We start from the raw sequence: 19,567 nt of genomic DNA on the forward strand, positions 1-19,567 counted from the left end.
AAATTTTTCATATACTTGCCAACTCCCACGAATTCTTTTGGTTGGCATCTGAAGGTTTATTCCCAATGGTTCGTCCTTCTCAGGGGCAATTGAATTCCAAAGAACCTGTAAGGGAAAATAAACGTTAACACCTTTTAATTTTTATTTTTTTATTTATATACCTTATTTCGTGGAAATGTCAAGGGGTACTTCTCGCCAAAGATCTACGACTTCGGTCTGAAAGCTTTGGTGGTTTTAGTCCTTGCATTTGCCACAGGGTTCTTTAACCGGAGCTTACCAGAGTCTTCACTGGTAAAATGCCTTGTATTTTTATTCATTATTTTGAGCATGAATTTTCTTTGGCATCATAGTTTTTCTGTGGTTCGTCCCTAGCAGGACCAATGAATTTCAGAGAACCTGTAGAAAAAGAAACATTACTAATCTAATTTATCTTTTAATTGAGAGTAAAATTGTCTAGGGAAATGGATTTTACGGAACTTTTACTCAATAGTTTTTATACAAAAACTAGTAGTTTAGGAAAATGGATTATTCTGAACAATCAGAATTTAGATACATAAGCTTAATAATACAAATAATTTCTAATGTCTAATTAATTGGTTAGTATAAGTTTAAATTTACATTTGTACTTACCTTTTTGAATAGCCATTTAATTCAAATTATGGTATCTTCAATCTTTCGACTCAGGCTTCAACTGAATTTCTAACCTGTGGAAGATAAAATATTATTAGTAAATTTGGCAAATTAAATTAGTTTTTAGCTCGTATGTAATATTATTGAAAGGATGTTCTGAAATTTGCACGAAAACGAAATCTTGTTTTTATAATTCCTTTCAGAAAATTACATTTTGTTAAATTTTTGGGTTTTTTTTTTTGTAGAAATGACAAGGGGTATTTCTCGCCAAAGACTCTAGACATTAGTCTAAGAGCTTTGGGTGAACTTAGTCCTTACATTTCTACCTATTTGCTCACGATTAAATCGTCAAGGAAAGAAAAGAGAAAAAAAAAATATTAATAGAATATTTTATTATATAGGATTTCTCATATTTACCAATCCTGAACGGAGTCAGAAGTCCAAGGCCATTTCCAAGGTCTAATTGAATTTTTAAAATCTGAAAATAAAAGAAAAATGATCAAAGAATTAGTAAAGTTCTAAAATTTTAAATTAAAAGCAGGAATTATGTAAATAGAACAATTATTTTATTTTCACTTTTCTTTTATTATTTCATTTTATATTGCATTTAATTTATTTTGTAAACATAAAATTTTTCGCGCACTGTAATATTTTATTCTTAATTAATTTATTTTTTTTTTTTTTTGATCCGAATTCATTTTCTTGTTATTTGAAATTGTAACACTCACGGCAATTTTCTTTAATTTTAATTTTTATTATCACTTTCTTTTATTTTTAAAATTTTGTTCAGAACTTTTTATTTCACAAAATTCATATTATTTTCACACTGTCTCCCAAATTATGTCCACCACTGTAAAAATCTAAAATGAGTTTTATTTATTTCACACCTGTTCAATAATTTCCATTTTTCTTAAATTTATTTCTCACAATCACTTTCACTTATAGTCGCCACTGTGTTTTCCAAAAATAGTTTTTATCACACCAATTCCTTAACATCACTCACCAAATATTTTGTTTTATTAATTTATCAAAATTTAATTTTTTTTTGTCAGACCACTTTTATTTTTCACTGTAAATAAATTTTTTTTTTCATTTCACTTGCTTATTTTTATTTGCGATCACTGTAAATTTCATAGTTACACTATTTTAATTTTTTTTATTTCACACTTTTGTCACACACTGTAGTTTCCACTTTCGATTTTTTCTTTATACCGACATAAATCCGTTATACCCATAGTTTCGTTTTCTTTATATTTTTTTTCTCTCACTTAAATTTTTGTACACTTCACTTTTGTACCGCACTGTAATTTCTGGAAAAATAATTTTTAGTTTTATCCTTATCCCGATACGAAATATATTTCACTATTCATTAAAATTTTTTTATCACATTTTAATTTTGTTTACACACTTTTTACACTCACTGTATTTTCCAAAAACATTAAAATTTTAAACAATATATTTTATTGTTATCGCGACACTTTTTTACATTAAACACTATTTTAAAACACATTTTACTTACCTTGATCATGTTCAGCTCCAGAAATTACTCCCACACTTAACCAATAACGGTAGTCACATTCCTGAAAGAAAAAAAAAATTACTACACTAGTTACATATTTAAATTAAGTTTTACTTACCAAAAATTACACCAGAATCTGCAGCATCCTTCGTCTTTTCCTGAAAAGAAAATATAAGAAAAAATTTTAATTATTATCATGTCCTAATTTGGCTTAAAAATTTTTAAATAAAATTATTAAATTCAATAAATAAATAAAAATTCATTAGTAATTACTTACCTATTGATCACCACCATTGAAAAATTTACTACGCATTTACACATGCGTAGTTTTTTTTTTATTCCTCCTCCTCCCGTTCCGTTTTTTTTATTAATTTACTTTGTTCATGCTGATCAGTTGAGAGTTGCCACATGGTAAAAAATTTAATACAGTGTTGTATTTATGAATCGTGGTGAGTAACCGATTAGTGTTACCAGAAGATATTTTTTTATAAATGGGAATTTGAAAATCCCCAAAATCCCAGAAAATATTTAACATTAGGGTTGTTCATAAATATCAGGCTGCTTATTTTTCCCTCCCATTCTGTATCCATAAATGGATTACAGAAATGGTTGGGTTTGTCGTGTGCACCCTGTGGATGTATGAAAAGAGGTTGGCAACGCGAGATGGTGACAAGTGTCAAAGTGATTTTGACAAATAAAAAAAAATAAGGAAACAGACTAGAAGGATGGACAAAAACAAACAAATTACAGGCGCCAGGCAAAGTAGATTGCTGACAATCTATTTTGCCTGGAAAAGATGAAATGTCACCGAGGTGATGAGGTAAAAGTTTACCTTGAGATCGATCTTTTTGGCTGCGGTATTGATTGAGAAGTGGTAAGGTGGCGCACCGATAATAAAATAATTAAAACAAATTTTGTGAAATTTTTGTGAATAATTTAATTAACTTTATTTGCATTCAACAAGAAAAAAAAAAAACAAGTTTAAACAAAAAAAAAATTTAAAATTAAAATTTTAAAATAAAAAGTAAAAACATAAAAACTAAAGCTAAAACATAAAGACTAAAGCTAAAATACAAAATTGTTAATATAAACCTAAATAAATCAAGAGAAACTAAGTTAAAACAAAACTAAAAGCTAAATCTAAAAATTAAAATAAAGCTAAACTGAATATATCTAGAAACTAAATTAAAATAAAACTAAAACAAAAATAAGAATTACAAAAAAAAAAGAACTGAAAAAGAAAACAACTTAACCTAAACTAATTAAAAGCTAAGAATAAAAAGAACTAAAAATTTGAACAGATAAGAAAAACAATAAATATTAATTTACCTATAAAACCGCCACTTTCCGTCAGCCACATCCGCTAAATTCTTCATCTGCCACATATTACCAAGTTCATCCGCCAATCATCCGCCAATTTCAATTACCTCCTCCCAATTCTATATCCGCCATCATCCTCAAAGGCATCATCTGTCATCTTTTCCGTAAGCCATCCGCCATCCTTTTAGTCTGGTCATCCTAGTCTGTCAACATTCATCACCATCTGCAATAGCCAGCCTCATTCACCGAAGTCATCACCCACCTCTGCAATAGTCATCATCCATCACATTCATCAGCATATCATCACATCCATCAGTAACAGGTATCTGTGAATATAATATGAATACGTATACATAATTGTTATATACATACTTATATTTTTTTTTTCTTGGTCAAAATTAGATTTAAAATTTATTTGAGTTACCTTATTAATTAATTCCGAATGAGATTGAGAAGGAATTGTAGGGTCCAAAAAAAGTGAGCTCATTTCGTAGGTCCCTTAGTTTTGTTAGGCAGTGTATTGTGCAAAAGGGTTGAATCTCAATAGTAAATTTTAAATCTATTAGGATAACGATAGATAACAAAAAAAAAGCTATAAAAAGTATAGTATAACATAAGTGTTTACATAAATATGTATATATATATATAACAGAAAATTACCTGTAATTACCTGATAAATGTTGCTAAAAGATTAATATATGTACCTATTGTAAATAAAGTTTAGAATCCGATCAATATGATTATATCAATATAATTATAATCAATATTACTATTTAATTAAAATCTCTATTTTCATTTTACTTGTTGAATTCTTATTTAAAATTAAACTTTATTTGAATTTTATTAATTTATCAATAAAAGAAATGATTAATTTTATAACGTATAAATGAAATATTATGAGTGTTGTCATTTAACATGATTGAATAAATTAAATTTTAAGCGGCGGTAAGTAGGGGAAATTTAAGTTGCAGGTATGGTTTGGGACGTCAAGAAGAGGACGTCATGGCGAGGGTCAAACCTCGAGTGGGAGGGCAATACATTTGTGTATAGGTATGACCGGTAGGGAGATGCAGCTATTACTTCGAGCCCCTATTCATATGACCAACATACAATGCTGGTATGATTTTTTGTGTTAGTGTGTGTCCATGGTCCAGGTTGCCGGCAAGAACCACCCCCATCCGGCGAGCTTCAGCCGAGCTTAACGCGGGCATACCAGCGCCGCTGGCAATCTGGCCACTCATTGTTTTGTTTTATTTATGTTTGTCTTCCGTACAAACATGTTACACACCACACCACTTCACACTCCCATATAATGTCCACTTCCGAAAATCATTTGAATGAGTGTAGATTTCTTAAAAATTTTGGTATTCTAATAAGATTCAGCACAAATAGGTTTCATATATACAGAAGTCAGGCCACCTAATTTTATTGCGATTGGTACATATGTAAATAGAATGGTGTAGGATATCATATGGTCGGGCTTGACAGACTATACTTTCTTACTTGTTTATATTAAAAACGAATATAGAAGTAATTTAGGTTAAAAACGTAAAGTTACATTATCCAAATAAGTCCTTTTTACTACAGTTAATCTAAACTGCAAATTTTTTTTTTTTTTTTTTTTCATCATTTATTTATTGTATCTTCATTATTTAATGAACTAACAATAAGTGGTTCAAATCTTATATCTAATATTATTATTTAATTAGTCCAGCCAGTGCCGGACGAAAAAATTTTGTGTTCTGCAAATAAATTAGTAAAAACTGTGCAAATGATCAAAAACAATTTTCTTTTAAAATTTCAATAATTTATTTTCCCGTGCATTTAGAAGGGGGAAAAATTAAATTTTTTCAGTTTTTGTAAAAATTTTGACATTAAATTAATTTTAAAAGTTGTGGGTTATTTTAACCCCAAGTGCTATTAAGTTTTTATTTCTATTTTTGTGCTTTATGTTATATTTTTCTTAAGTTTCATTAAAATCGGCCCAAAAATATATAACATTTCGCTATCTTTTCATGAGAAATTCCAAATATTGAAAAATGTCACTTTTGACCTTCATGATTTAAGGGTTACCATTTTCCGATTTTAATAAAACTTTCAGACTATATTTAAAATGATCTATGCTATAATATTCTGAATAGGTTTTACTTAAAATGCATAACAGCAAGGAAATTGGCCTCATTCGCCAAAACAAGGCCAAAAAATGTTTTTTCTTCAAAAACGCAAAATTTAATTCGCAGGTAAGGAAAAATTATGTTAGGTATTGTTATACTTTTTTCATATTTGTATTCCCTATTATATTCTCAAAAAATTTCAATGTGATGATCAAACAATTTTGAAATTTGTTTAACAAAATTTTTAAAAATGTATTTTAATATTTCTCTAGTGGCCTGGGGAATTTTTAAATAACTTTAATATTTTTTAACCAATTTTTGTCTTTTATATATCATTAGAACGACAATTACGTAGTCATTTCGATTCTTTTAAATTAAATTGCAAAAGTAAATGTTTAATGTGAAAATTTTTTCAAAAACTGAAAAAATTAATTTTTTACATATGTTTCTACAATACATAGAACATTTCAAGTGGGTGGGATGACCTGTTCCTAGAAATTTTTCTTCGTCCATACAATCTTGGATCACTCTAATATACATAGTCTGTGGATTTTTCCAATCGCGAACATGCAACATACACCTGTCCATATGAAACACATGGATTTTCTGGATATAATACACTTGCAAAGACTGACCTTGAGCTTTATTAATTGCCATCGCAAATGCTAGGCGAATGGGAAATCGCTTAAAATCAAATAACATTTCCGAAGTTATCATCGGAATACGTGGCGCCTCGAGGTCGCCACCATTAGATTGTTCATTAATTTCTTTACTGTAAGTTGAGTGCCATCACAAAATCCTGGTGTTGTAAAGTAATTATTTGCGGTTTAGCCTCCTATAAAGTACAAATAAGCAAACAAACAAACACAAATAAATTTTTATATAAATGGCGGATTTTGAAATCGATGTCTTCCGATCGGGATGAAATTTGCACCAAGGTTAGTCCTATTGGATAGTAATTCAGACACAATTTTTCAAAAAGATCGGTCGAGAACTCTCTGAGAAGGGTCTAAATTTGAAAGCAGGTGTTTTTTCTCATCTATGTAACTTATTACCAGGGCAACCAAAAATATGCTCTAAAAAAAGTGTTTTATGCGCATAAAATATGCACTTTAAAACGAAAAATATGCTCTCAAAATATAAAAAATATGCACTTAAAAATAGTTGGTTATTGTTTGATTTCAATGTTTTATTAAAAATAATATAAGAAGTAAATAAAAATTTGTTTAGTATTAGTTGCATAATATTGAAGGAAAAATTTCTCTAAATGTTTCTATTCTACATAAAGCTTTAAAATCTACTTTTTTATCATTTGAATTATGTTTCCAAATCGCTATAGAGAGCGTTTCTTTTTGTTTGGTAAAAAATTGCAGTGGATTTTGGAGCATTTATCATATATGAAGATTAACATATAAATTTGACTTCCAAAATTTAAACAGAATTATCAAAAAACCTAACAATAGGAAATGATTTGTTTTCTTTAAAACTGCGGAAAAATAAAAAAAACATTTTTGCATTTTTATTATTGGAACTCAAAATACCATGACATTTCCTATGTTTCTTCCTTTCTCATCAATTGATTGTTTTTTAATGATTTCCTAATATCTTTGTTACAATTTGTAACAAACGTGATATTTTCGATATTTTTGAACATGATATTTTCGATGGATCTTAATATTCTGAACATTTGCTGAAAAGTTGTTTAATTTTACATTAGTGGTAAACTGTTAATGCCCAACCATAACTGTCTCAAGCAACCTTAAGTTTTTTTTTTAAATGTATCCAACATTTTGTTAAGAAGTTGCCCATTTTCTTTTCTTTTAATTTTTTATGTATTTTTTACTATTTGTTAAATTTTGATATTTGTGTGTGAATATTTTTAATTTAATTCAAATATGTATATGGAAACTAAGATCCCTTAAGTCAATGAAAATTTAATGAAGATAAGTCGATTATGGGTACTCTATTTTTTTTTTAAGTAGCTTAGGCAAATTATTATTGGACCTTAACAAAACTGTAAAATATAGAAATGAAAAATTACTATACAAGCAATAAAATTATATTTAAAAAACAAAATAATGGAAATAAAGAAAATAAGCAACAAAAATATGCAGTTATGAGTTAAATATGTAAAAATATGCTATAAAATGCAAAATATGCAGTAAAGAGCAAAATATGCAAAAATATGCACTAACAAATCGATGCCAAAATTTTTATAATTGTCTGAAACGGATAAATATCTAACTCATATGTTTATACGGCGCACAGCAAAAAATATGATATTGCATATTTTTGGTTGCCCTGCTTATTACCTAATGTGTCTCAAATATTTTAGATAGTTATTTCTTCAATCATTAAAAAAAAAAATATTACATTTTTTTCAAAATCAACTTTTACTTTTTTGACTTTTTTCAAAATGGGACCTTGTTTTTTTATTTTCTCAAAAGAAAGCTTAGGTCTTTTCCTTGAAGAGTTTTTTGGTCTTGTGGGATGTGAGTGGGATATCTATCAAAAGAAATGTTTTGTAATTGAAAGCATGAAATTTTTAATTTTTTTTTTGCAAAATCAGCGACAATAATGCTCTTAAAGGAAATTCTCTTATTTTTTTTTGCTCAAAAGAAAGTTTAGGACATTTTTTGTCGCTTTTTTTCAAAATGGGAACTTTTTTAATTTTTTTTTTACTCAAAAGAAAGCTTAAGTCTTTTCCTATAAGAGCTTTTTGGGATGCGAGTGGGATATATATTGTTACGAAATTGTACTTGAATTCAAATATAACGATTTTAAGGGCTGATTTAAAAGTAGCATAATGCTTTCAAATAACAGTGCTGTAATAGCAAACTGTAACATATCTGTGGGAATTATTAAATAAAAGCTTTCAGTTGATTTGATCGTAAGTTGGCAACGCTGTATTCGAATTCGAATATTCAGTTAAAGAACATTGTAGAAAGTACACCACAGATGGCGTATGTATTAGTAAGATCTAGAATATTCGAATTTTGACAGTTTAAGAACAATCTAGAGTGCAGATGGCAGTGTTATAAATAGTGGCAGAGGTTGCAGTCGTGAGTGAGTTTATCAGAGACGCTTTTCTAATAAACATCAACTGAGTGCCTTAAAGTGTGTTGTGTTTTTCAAGTAAATTTGTGTACATTATAAATTGTGTCTGTATTTCTGAGAATTTACAAACGTGTATAAAAAAAACATTGAGTGACTATTTAATTCTGTTGTTGTTGTACATTTGAATAAATAAAGAGTTGTTACCATTTTCAAACTACTAAACGGCTTTTATTTGCAATCAAAAGTATCCGGTTTATTTAAAGGAAATAAAACAAACGTTTTGAAAAGGTTAAAACGTAACAATATATATCAAAATAAATTTTTTGTAACTCAATATTTTGAAAAAAGGGTCCATTTTGAAAAAAAGTATTTGATTTTGCCAAAAAAAAATTGTATTTCTTGAGTTACAAAACATTTATTTTCATAGATATCCCACTCAACGACAAAAAAGATCTTAAAGAAAAAGACCTAAGATTTCTTTTGAGCAAAAAATAAAAAAGTGTCCATTTCATAGTTACTGTTAATCATACGCAATAACCTATGAATAACTTATTTTCTACTTATTTAATTCGTCAACTCATAATCAGTTATATCATTCATGAAATTTCTCATAAATAAAATGTTCAGATATATTTAGCTATTTTAAAAGGTATAAAGTTTAATGAGCGCCAAACACCATTCCAATGACAGAATTTCATTAATTCCACGAGTATGCAGATAGTTATGCAGAGGATTTTAATTAGATTTTCATTAACAAAGTAGGTTGGTGGGTGTATGTTTGGTTTCTTTGTTTAAGCAATGGTGATTTTATGTGGCTAACACATTCCAAAAGCTCCGAGGTATTGAATTTGTCTATTCATATTTATGTATGCGTTTATGGATCGAGATGGCGTGTTCCTGTGTTTGCACATGTGTGGGTCAATGAAAATCATAATAATATTTATGATTTTAGTATAAATATGTCTATTAGGATGGCCTTTATTTTGGATGATTTATCCGCTGATAACAGCAGCCTTAAGAACGACTGCAACAAAGTAGCCCTTTACAAAATTAAACTGGATCCCTCTGGATCTAATGGCCAGAAAAATTGCATTCACTAGGGTATTCAGGCTAATTGCGATTGGTGCATAAAAACATGTATCAGTATAATCGGAAGTATACAGAATCTCCCAGATAATAGTTACTGCATATTTTGTTTCCTTTTTTAATTGTTACCATTTCACTGCGTGATGTTATGTGCATTTCATTATTCAAAGTGTGTTGTATTGAATATCAAAGTAAAAATATTTTCATTAATTCGCGTACGTTGAAAGTTTTAACAGCCTCAAAATAAAACAAAACACAATATTACCGTAATTAAGTGGCAAAATAAATATGTACTAAAATTAAGATTAAACAAAAAAATTAAAATAAAAAATCGTTAAGTGTTTGTTTGTATGTTTAAGAAATATTTTGTTGAGAGTCACGTGAAAATGAATTTATTTAATTTTCACAAACTCACATGAGCCACAAACTATAAATACACTCAGAGATTATTTATAGGGGAAAACAAAGTGCGAAAAAATTAATTGTTTGGCAGGGATCGCAGCACAGTGGGACTGATTGCAAGCACAGTTGCCAAAACATAATTAGGTAAAAGTTGTAGTTTTTTTTTTTAAATGCTAAAATTAATATAAATTAAAGAAATTTGAATAATATTTTTTAATTTTTCGATAAATAAGAGATCTGTTATTAATTTTTTTTTTAACAAATATTCAATAAGACAGGGCAATAAAGTTGAAAAAATTTTAGAGGCTTTTGAAATCACTACACAATTTTGATGTATTGTGCTTCCAGTGGTATAAATATGGTCAAAATTTAAAATTTTATGGAGAAGTTTTTATTTTTTAAATTTTCGTAAAATTGTGCTTTTTTTAGACATTTATTTCTCCACATAATTTATGATAACTCAAAAAGGCTTAGTCCGATATTATTAAAATAAACTTAGAAAAGTTTAGATTTACATAACCTTTAATCCGTTTATATATTGCATTTTATTCGGCTCAGCAGTTTCGGAGTTATAATAACAAATTGAGGCAAAAAATATATTTTTTATGTGAAAATTGAAAATTTTTTTTGTTTTAAAAAAATCTTGAAAAATCGAAAACGGCAGAAATTGTTCAGGTTTATTTTTTTTATCGCAAACCCACATGTAATAGTAACAAAATGAGATATTGATTATAAAAATCGATAGATTCTTTTTGAATTTATTCACAATTAAGTGAATTCGCTCATGTTCACAAAATTTTACTTTTTTTGTTTGATATACATAAAATTGAGCAGTTAATGTTGTTCTTTCGATTGATTGAATTTTGAAAACATTTTCTCCATGATATGTACAAATTTTCACATATACAGTGACGGACATTACAATAGAATCACTATCAATATTTCATTTAAAACTAGGATGATAAGGATTGGTGTGGGCCAGAAAATATAAAGAAGTGGCAAAATGTGTTGTGGACGGACGAAACGACCATTAATTGAATTGGTAGTGATGATAAGACATGGGTTAGACGTCCAAAAAATGGCAAAAACCAAAAACGTTTAAACATGGTTGGGGAAAGAAATATTATTATTTGGGGATGCTTTTCTTGGTATTGCGTTGGTCCAATTTATTGGATTAAAGAAAATATGGATAAGCACTTGTATGTAAATATTTTGGAGAATGTTATAAAGCCACATGCAGAATGCAATATGCCCTTAAAATGGCTCTTCCAGCAAGATCATGACCCAAAGCACACGTCAGGTCTTGCCAAAAAATGGTTTTTAAATAACAAAATTCATGTTATGGAATGGCCGTCTCAATAACCAGACTTAAATCCTATGGAAAATAGTAAAAGACAAACTCTGACCTGAAAAATTTAAAAACAAGGAAGAACTTTGGCAGAAAACTCAGGAAATATGGTATGCAATTTCCCGATCTACATGCGAAAGTTTGTTAAATTCAATCGCCAAAAGATTTGATGCTGTTATTAGAAATAATTGATATTCAACAAAATATTAAGAAAACAACGAATTCTTATGATGATTTTTTATTTTTAATAATTTTAAGACTGATTGATTCTATTTGAATGTCGCATATTTTATTTAGTCTTTTAGATTTGACATCGTTTTTAACATAAGAATGTGTTATTTTTTATTTTATTTTTTCTATTTATTGTTTACGTTATGAGCATTAATATATAATGAACAAATTTTAAATTTTGAAATCAAATTTTGTAGTTTTACCGCTTTAATCGAATTCATATGTAGTGATTCTATTGTATTGTTCGTCACTGTATATTGCATTTCAATCGGCTCAGTAGTTTCGGAGTTATAATAACAAATTGAAGCTAAAAATATATTTTTGACGTGAAAATAGCAAATTTTTTTGTTTTTTAAAAAATCATGAAAATTCGAAAACGGCAGAAATGGTTCAGATTTATTGCTTTATCTCAAAGCCACATGTAATGGAAACAAAATGAGATATCGATGATATAAATCGATTGATTCTTTTCGAATTAATTCGCAATTATGTGAATTTTTTTAAAAAAATCATGAAAAATCGAAAACGTCAGAAATTGTTCAAATTTGTTACTTTGTCGCAAAGCCACATGTAGTAGGAATAAACTGAGATATCGATCATAAAATGCGATGGATTATTTAAGAATTTTTTCACAATTAAGTGAATTCACTCATGTTCACAAAATTGTATGTGCTTAACTGAGTACCAAGATGTATTCCATTTCAATATACAAAAGTTCAACAATTTTGTTTTTCACTTTTTTCCACCCACTTTTATTAGGTGCTGTTTTGATACCCAAAAAGATGGGGGTATATTGAGTTTGTCATTCTGTTTGTAACATATCGATATATTGGTCGTAGAACCAATTACTATATATCGAACCCTTAGCGCCAAATTATCGTAAGCGACATTTTCAAAATTTTTTTATTGCAATAATTAAAATTTTATGGACCGACTGATGTTTTAGCGTTCTCAGAATATAAAGATTGTTAATAACTTCAAAATTATAGGGGGTAAGATTTTATCGTAAGTCAATGTTTACATTTTACAGTAAACGAATTTTATCGTAAGCGACACATAGTGGCATAGACCTCATTTGCCCACCAGGGCCGCTACCAAGGGTCCTCAAAGTAGGACACCTCGGGTATATTACATTTTTAAAATGATCCTATTTCTTCGTTTGTGATCCGATTTCAAAACAATTACACACATAAAATCTTTTCATCGAGTGCTAAGACCTAGTCGTAGCTATCAATTGTCTATTATAGCTTAGGAGATATTCGCATTTGAAAATTAAATTTTCAATATTTTTACCCAACCTACTCCAGATTTTTGATAACAGCGTATCCAAATATTTTTCTCCAGTTTTCCTTCATTGGACTAACAACATACGTATGTGTCAAATAAGAAAATAACTGTTTAAAAATAATGACTAAGACCAAAGCTATATGAATTTGAATTTAAAAAATTTTGAAAAGCCGATTTTTCGCTAATTTTTTGGGAAAAAGAACTTTTTTTTATACTTTCTGAAAGCTAAGTTTTCATAAAATATTTTGAATGAAAAAAAAATTAAAATTTTTGTTACCGATTGAAAAAACACCTATTTTTTATGAAAAATTAAATTTTAGGCCTAAAAATCTCAAATCGCATAGTCGATATTAAAATATAATAACCGATTTTAGATGGCCCAATATGCTTTTAATTATTTTGTAAAGGATTCCGATAACTCCGGCCCTGGTATGCATATTATAGCCAAAAAACTAAAAATTTCCATTTTTGGATTTTTCAACACTTTTTTGGGAATTGCGGGATTGCTGATAATAAATTTTAAAATTCGTTTTTATTGTTCCATTTTAAATAGAAAATTTTACATAACTGTGAAATTTCATTAAAAACTATTCATAAATAAATATTTTATTTCAATTCGAAAATTTGTATCTATGCAAAAATTCAATAAAAAATATTTTTTGTCATATTTTTCAATAAAGTATTCCATGAATTTTTAATTGTCAAAAGTTATAAATATTTTTGAAAAATAGACAAATAGCTTGAACGAAATTATAATATATCGCATTATAAAATTTTTAATTCTATGTATAAATTTCAAAATAATCGAAAAAACCTTCTCCTGTAATATTTGTGTTTTGTCGCTTACGATAATTTGGCGCTAAGGGCTCGATATAATAAGATTCTAAGACGATCTAGCTATGTCCGCTCTTCTGTTGTTGGGACGGTTGAGCCTCGAGCCCCTGAAATTTTCTCAACATATTGTTGATCAGAAATGTTCGGTATGGAAAATGGGCAAATTCGTCCGTACCAAATTTTAGGAAGATCGGCCCTTAATTGCTCATAGCTTCCATATATGGAAAACTTTCGAAATACGTATTACCCATGTTGGTTAATGTCTTATAAATATCGTTATCGAATTTAAATATTACACAGATCAATTGTATGTATGCTATATAAATACTATTGGATTTTGTGATGATCAGTACATAATTGGCCATAGTTTCCACATAAGATCCACTTCCGATAATAACTTTATAACGATAGGGCCTAGATGGAGGGATAATATTTTGTGTTGATCAGAAATGTTTGGTACTGAAAATGTTCAAAGTCGGTCCAACCAAAACAATATCAGAATAAATTGTCCATTCGATGTTTTAAATACAAGGAGACCTAGAAACCCGATATTTGTAACATATCATTATTGCTAATAACTAACTTATGTACCCAAAAATATATTGAATCATTAAAAAGTTTTGGATCAGAATATATGAAAAACTTTATTATATTGATGGTGGAAATATAAGATTATGCACAACCGAATATAACATTTGCTTTTTTTTTTGCAAAAGAATATAAAACTAGAACCAGAAAATAAAATTTATTTATTTATAGAAAGCTATTTGCATCCATTGATTCAGCTAGAATTCGAGCTAAAATTTAAGCAGGGCACAGCTTAAAATCCTTGGGAAATTCCAAAAATTCTTTGCACTGTTTTTTTTTTGTTAAGCAAGGTTTCAGGCTCCTCTTTGTTTTCGTTGTAATTGCTACAACAGCTGTATGCAACATAAATAATTGTTTTTTTTTTATTTTAAATATTTTAACACTCATACCAAAACAATTTCTATTATCTTGACTTGGTCATGCACTTCTGTAATACAAATACATACATACAAAAAACTTCTGACATTTACACATACTGTCAGATGTTTACTTTTTATTACATTTTTTTTTTGTAGAGCAAAATAACATACATACGCATTTATATGTTGAAGGTTAGTAGTAAAAGTTATTTAAAAATATCTTAGAATGAGCCACCACTGGTGGGGGTCCCAGCACCAGAAAGGGGTACGACAGACCTATCATCTGCCTATCTGAATATTATGTTGATTAACGAAACTACAATAAGAGAAAATCAAAATAATGAACGAACTTTGGCACACGAAACAGGATATGCATTGGACATAGAATGTTAGAACGTTAAATGGCACCACTATAACTGACCAACTTGAAAAACAACTGTCGAAGATAAAAATACTAGGTATAAGATAAATGAGGTGGGATGGATGCGGGCAAACGATCACAAGTGATGGAAAGATTGGCAAAAAGGAAATGAAAAACACCCAATCTGCCATCGCAAACATTCCAACTGGTTATTGGTGGGACTATATTGATTCGGATAACGAAAATCAATCGTGGAAAAATACGAGATCATGCATCAAATAGCAAAAGAGCAATTAGGTCCAAACCAGAGGGCCAATAGAAAACCGTGTATTATAGACAGAACGTGGCAATAATACTTAAAAGGCTGGAGAGACGAACAGGCTGGGTTTCGCCCACATTGCAAAGAGGGATGGCTTCATACATTTGTGTGCAAAAATTATAAGAAGTTGGCGTAGAGCATTGAAATTTGGCACCGAGAATTATATGGACAAAATTAAGAAAACAATTAAATTGTATCAAAGAAAGTATGCATGCTAAGTTTTATTAAAATCGGCCATGCCCACCGCATACCGCCCATGCAATACAAATGCAATACATTTTTGTGCAAAAATTATAAGGAGTGGTCGTGGAGCATTGAAATTTGCCACCGAGAATTATATGGACCAAATTAAGAAAAAAATAAAATTTTATCAAAATCGTCCACGCCCAGCGCCCATACAATCCAAATCGTTTTTTTCGCATAAAATTGTTGATATCCAAACAAAAGTCTAGAAATTTTGTACATACATTTTTTTAAACAAAAAAGAACGCATGCCGAGTTTCAATAAAATCGGTCACGCCCACAGCCCACGAAACCCATACATAGATAAGAATTTTTTTGATATTTTGTTTATTTTTGTTAAGTTTTCATCCTGTTCCGAAAACTTCCGCGAACAAATTTTTTTTAAATCGAAACAAGACACTCCCACTTTCATTTTATTAAAACAGCAGCTTTGGGAAAGTTAGGCTACATTGTTTTTTTTCCATGGCAAATCAAAAATAAAATAATTTTTAGAGGCTTATAGATATGGCCATATCTTCTTAACGGTATATGATATCCCCATAATTTTATTTTTGTATTTATGGAGAAATGCTATATTTTTCAATATTTTTCATGTGAAAGGTAAATTGTATTATCAGGAAAATTATACATATGGTGCATTTCATGTCAAGTGAACCCACTTTTGAAATTGATGTCTTCCGATCAGGATGCACCAAGGTTAGTTCTATTGGATAGTAGCTCAGACACAATTTTTCAATAAGATCGTTCGAGAACTCTCTGAGGGGGTAAAAATTTTACATTTTGGCCAGGCAGTTGTTTTTGCTTATCCATCTAACGTATTACCTATTGTTCTTATCAAAATGCATCCCAAATAGTTTAGATAGCTTTTTATTGAAACATTCGAAAAAAAAAAAAAATTTAAAAAAATTTTCTGAACGTCAAAAATTGTATGTTTTTTGTTACAAAACATTTATTTTGATAGATATCGAACTCGCATCCCACTAAGCCACCAAATATGTCTTCAAGGAAAATATCTAAGAATTATTTTAAGTAAAAAAAGGGACCATTTAAAAAAAAGTCAAAAAAGTTTTTAATTTCGAAAAAAAAAAATAATAAAATATTTTTATTTTTTTTTTAATATTTTTTTTCAAAAGATTCAAGAAAGAGCTATCTAAATTATTTGGGACACATTTTGCTAAGAACAATAGGTAATAAGTTAGATGGATAAGAAAAACGCCTGCTTGGCCAAAATGTAACATTATGACCCCCTCTAACTCAGAGAATTCTCGGATTTATAAAGTGGCATATTTTTGAATCTAAAGGTCAAAGGAAAGCCCACAATTCATAAAAATTTAAGCGAAACTCCCAAAAATGGTATTTTTTGCCTATTTCCTTCTGTGTTGGGAAATACTATGGGGATAAATAGGGATCACATCAAGATTTCCAGGTTTTAGAACATTAGAAATTAAAATTTTGAAAAAAATAGGTCAAATCCGAAGGGCGTAAATGCGACATATTCGAAAAATAGGACATGTTTTTATACAAAAATTTTCTCCATAAATATTTCTTACAGAAAAACATAAAATTGTTATATGTTCTTAAAGAAGGGTTTTTTTAGAGTCACCTTTTCGCCCAAAAAACAGCAAAAATCTACCATTTTTTTTTATTTTTAAATTCAAAATCGTTTATTTTTGTATCCAATTGCTCTGGAAACTTTTGTTTATTATTGGTAACTTAGTTATCTAACTAAAAAAAATTTCGAGTCCGTACAGTACGACATATATTTTTAAAAAAGCGGACCAAGTTATGGCATAATTTAAAAATATAAATTTTTAAATGTCTATTACTCGGATGTATGTTTTTTCAAGGACGAGCGCTTTCCAAAAATATAAAAATCTTCGAAATCTAATCGCAAACAAAAAATGGAACGTGTTTAAAAATGTTACATATCGAAGATAGCATACTTTGAGTCGCCATAGCGACATCCCTGGAGCATTTGTAGGGTCCATTTTAATAACTTAGACTCGAATACTCCTTGGCTATGACCACGTCAAATTTTATTCCTATCGGACTAGTCGTTCAGAAATGCCTGATTTATTTACAAACAAATTTTGATTCTGCCCCACTGTGCATAGCTTTCTAATGTGTTTGAACGAAAATCGAGACGTTAGTGGTTCATACATACACCAGTCGAAGCCATTAATTGTTTTGTTCATATTATATTAATTTATATGTTGATGTTAAAGCCATTGTTAACTTACGATAAGTTGTTAACTTACGATAAATAGTAATCAGCATACTTTCATACTAAAAAAAACAATAGAGCACGGTTCGATTCCCACACAAGGAATTTTTTTCTGTTTTTATACCCTTCACCATGAGTGGCAAGGGTATATATACGTTTGTCATTCCGTTTGTAATTTCTACATTTTTCATTTGCGACCCCACAAAGTATATATGTATATTCTGGATTGTTATAGATAGCGAAGTCGATATAGCCATGTCCGTCTGTCCGCCTGTATGTTGAAATCAACTTTCCGTAGCCCCTAAATAACTTACATATATGATTCATACATCAATATGTCGGAAATTCTTCCGGCTCGGTTGTTATTTAAAATCGACAAAATCGGTCCACAAATGGCTGAGATATAAGAAAAAAACCGGGACAACCTCGATTTTTGGCCTATTTTTTATTTATATCTGGATTACTAAGTCATTAATATAGACAATATGGATATCTAATGATAGATATTTTAAAGTCCATTGCAACGATGTATATAAAGTAATAGTAAGTTGGACCTAAAAAGGGTCAAAATCGGGAAAAATATTTTTTAACCCGAATTTTTTTTCATCAAAATTTTGTTTGTCATAAATTATTTTTCCAAAAAAAAATAAAAAAAAAATTTGGAAAAAATGTATCTAAGATTCTGCACAGACGAATTAGCTCTCTTACTTGTTTTAGCTACATATTCTTGGGCTGAATGTAAGTATGATGATTTTTTTCAAAGCCCGAACAAAAAATATCTAGTATTTCAGTCAAATAATAAGTAGTTATAACTTAGTTACTGGATAAGGAGAATTGGAAAACTATCAAATATTAATATATTCAGAAGAGTAAGTAAACAAAAATTAATTTTATCCCATATGTAGAACTGCAGACTGTGAAATTCGACGAACTCGTGTAAGATAAAGTTTTCGAGTTTAGAAATTTTTCCAATTTTCAATAAACTGTCTGAATTTTAACTTATTTATACCATACATCACTGTATGTGTGAGGAGAGTTAATACATAATTCTATAAATTTATTTGTATTATTCCGAAAAAGCCCTTTTCAGCCTGCCCTCGTCACAAAATGTGCATGTATGGGCTAATACAAGCAACAAGTAGCTGGTTGCTGTTATTTTAAGAACTCAGATATACATACACACACAACAATTTTTGCAACTCCAACACAATCACACAGAATACGACGACTACCTGACACAGATTATAATAAAACGAATGAAATCGTTCGTGTATTAGCTGCCGACTAAAATGGGGGAGTAAAAGCTTTTTTTTTTATTCCTAAGGTTGTCGGCGGCTTTTGCTTTGAAATGGAACTTAAAGCTTTTTATTTCTGATGATTTGAACATTTTGTGTTGAATCGAACACAACAAGTGAGCCCAAGTGCCTAAACGAATGTTATACAAAACACATTGGATTCATTGTTTAGCGAAACGTCGTTGGTGAAAGATAGATAGAACCGTTAAAGTTTACTTTGTGTTAATTCTACACTAGGCGTGTGATAAATGAAAAAAATATAATACGAAAAAATACACATCACAACAATTAAAGAAAATCAAATAGAAAAAAAAGCGTTATAAAAAAATTTTTATTATATTTTCGTAGAA

General features: G+C 29.1%; 1 long non-coding RNA gene across 1 annotated transcript; it reads right to left on the minus strand.

Moving 5' to 3' along the window:
* Positions 1 to 24: 24 nt before the first annotated feature.
* Positions 25 to 2,508, minus strand: LOC135951228 (uncharacterized). Its single transcript, XR_010575958.1, has 7 exons — positions 2,427 to 2,508; positions 2,268 to 2,307; positions 2,150 to 2,210; positions 1,048 to 1,108; positions 631 to 704; positions 162 to 396; positions 25 to 105 (listed from the first exon to the last, which is right to left on the minus strand). It is a non-coding gene; the product is annotated as an uncharacterized LOC135951228 (long non-coding RNA).
* Positions 2,509 to 19,567: the final 17,059 nt, after the last annotated feature.

The sequence above is a fragment of the Calliphora vicina genome, chromosome 1, assembly GCF_958450345.1.
Source record: "Calliphora vicina chromosome 1, idCalVici1.1, whole genome shotgun sequence".
NCBI classification, from domain to species: Eukaryota; Metazoa; Arthropoda; class Insecta; order Diptera; family Calliphoridae; genus Calliphora; species Calliphora vicina.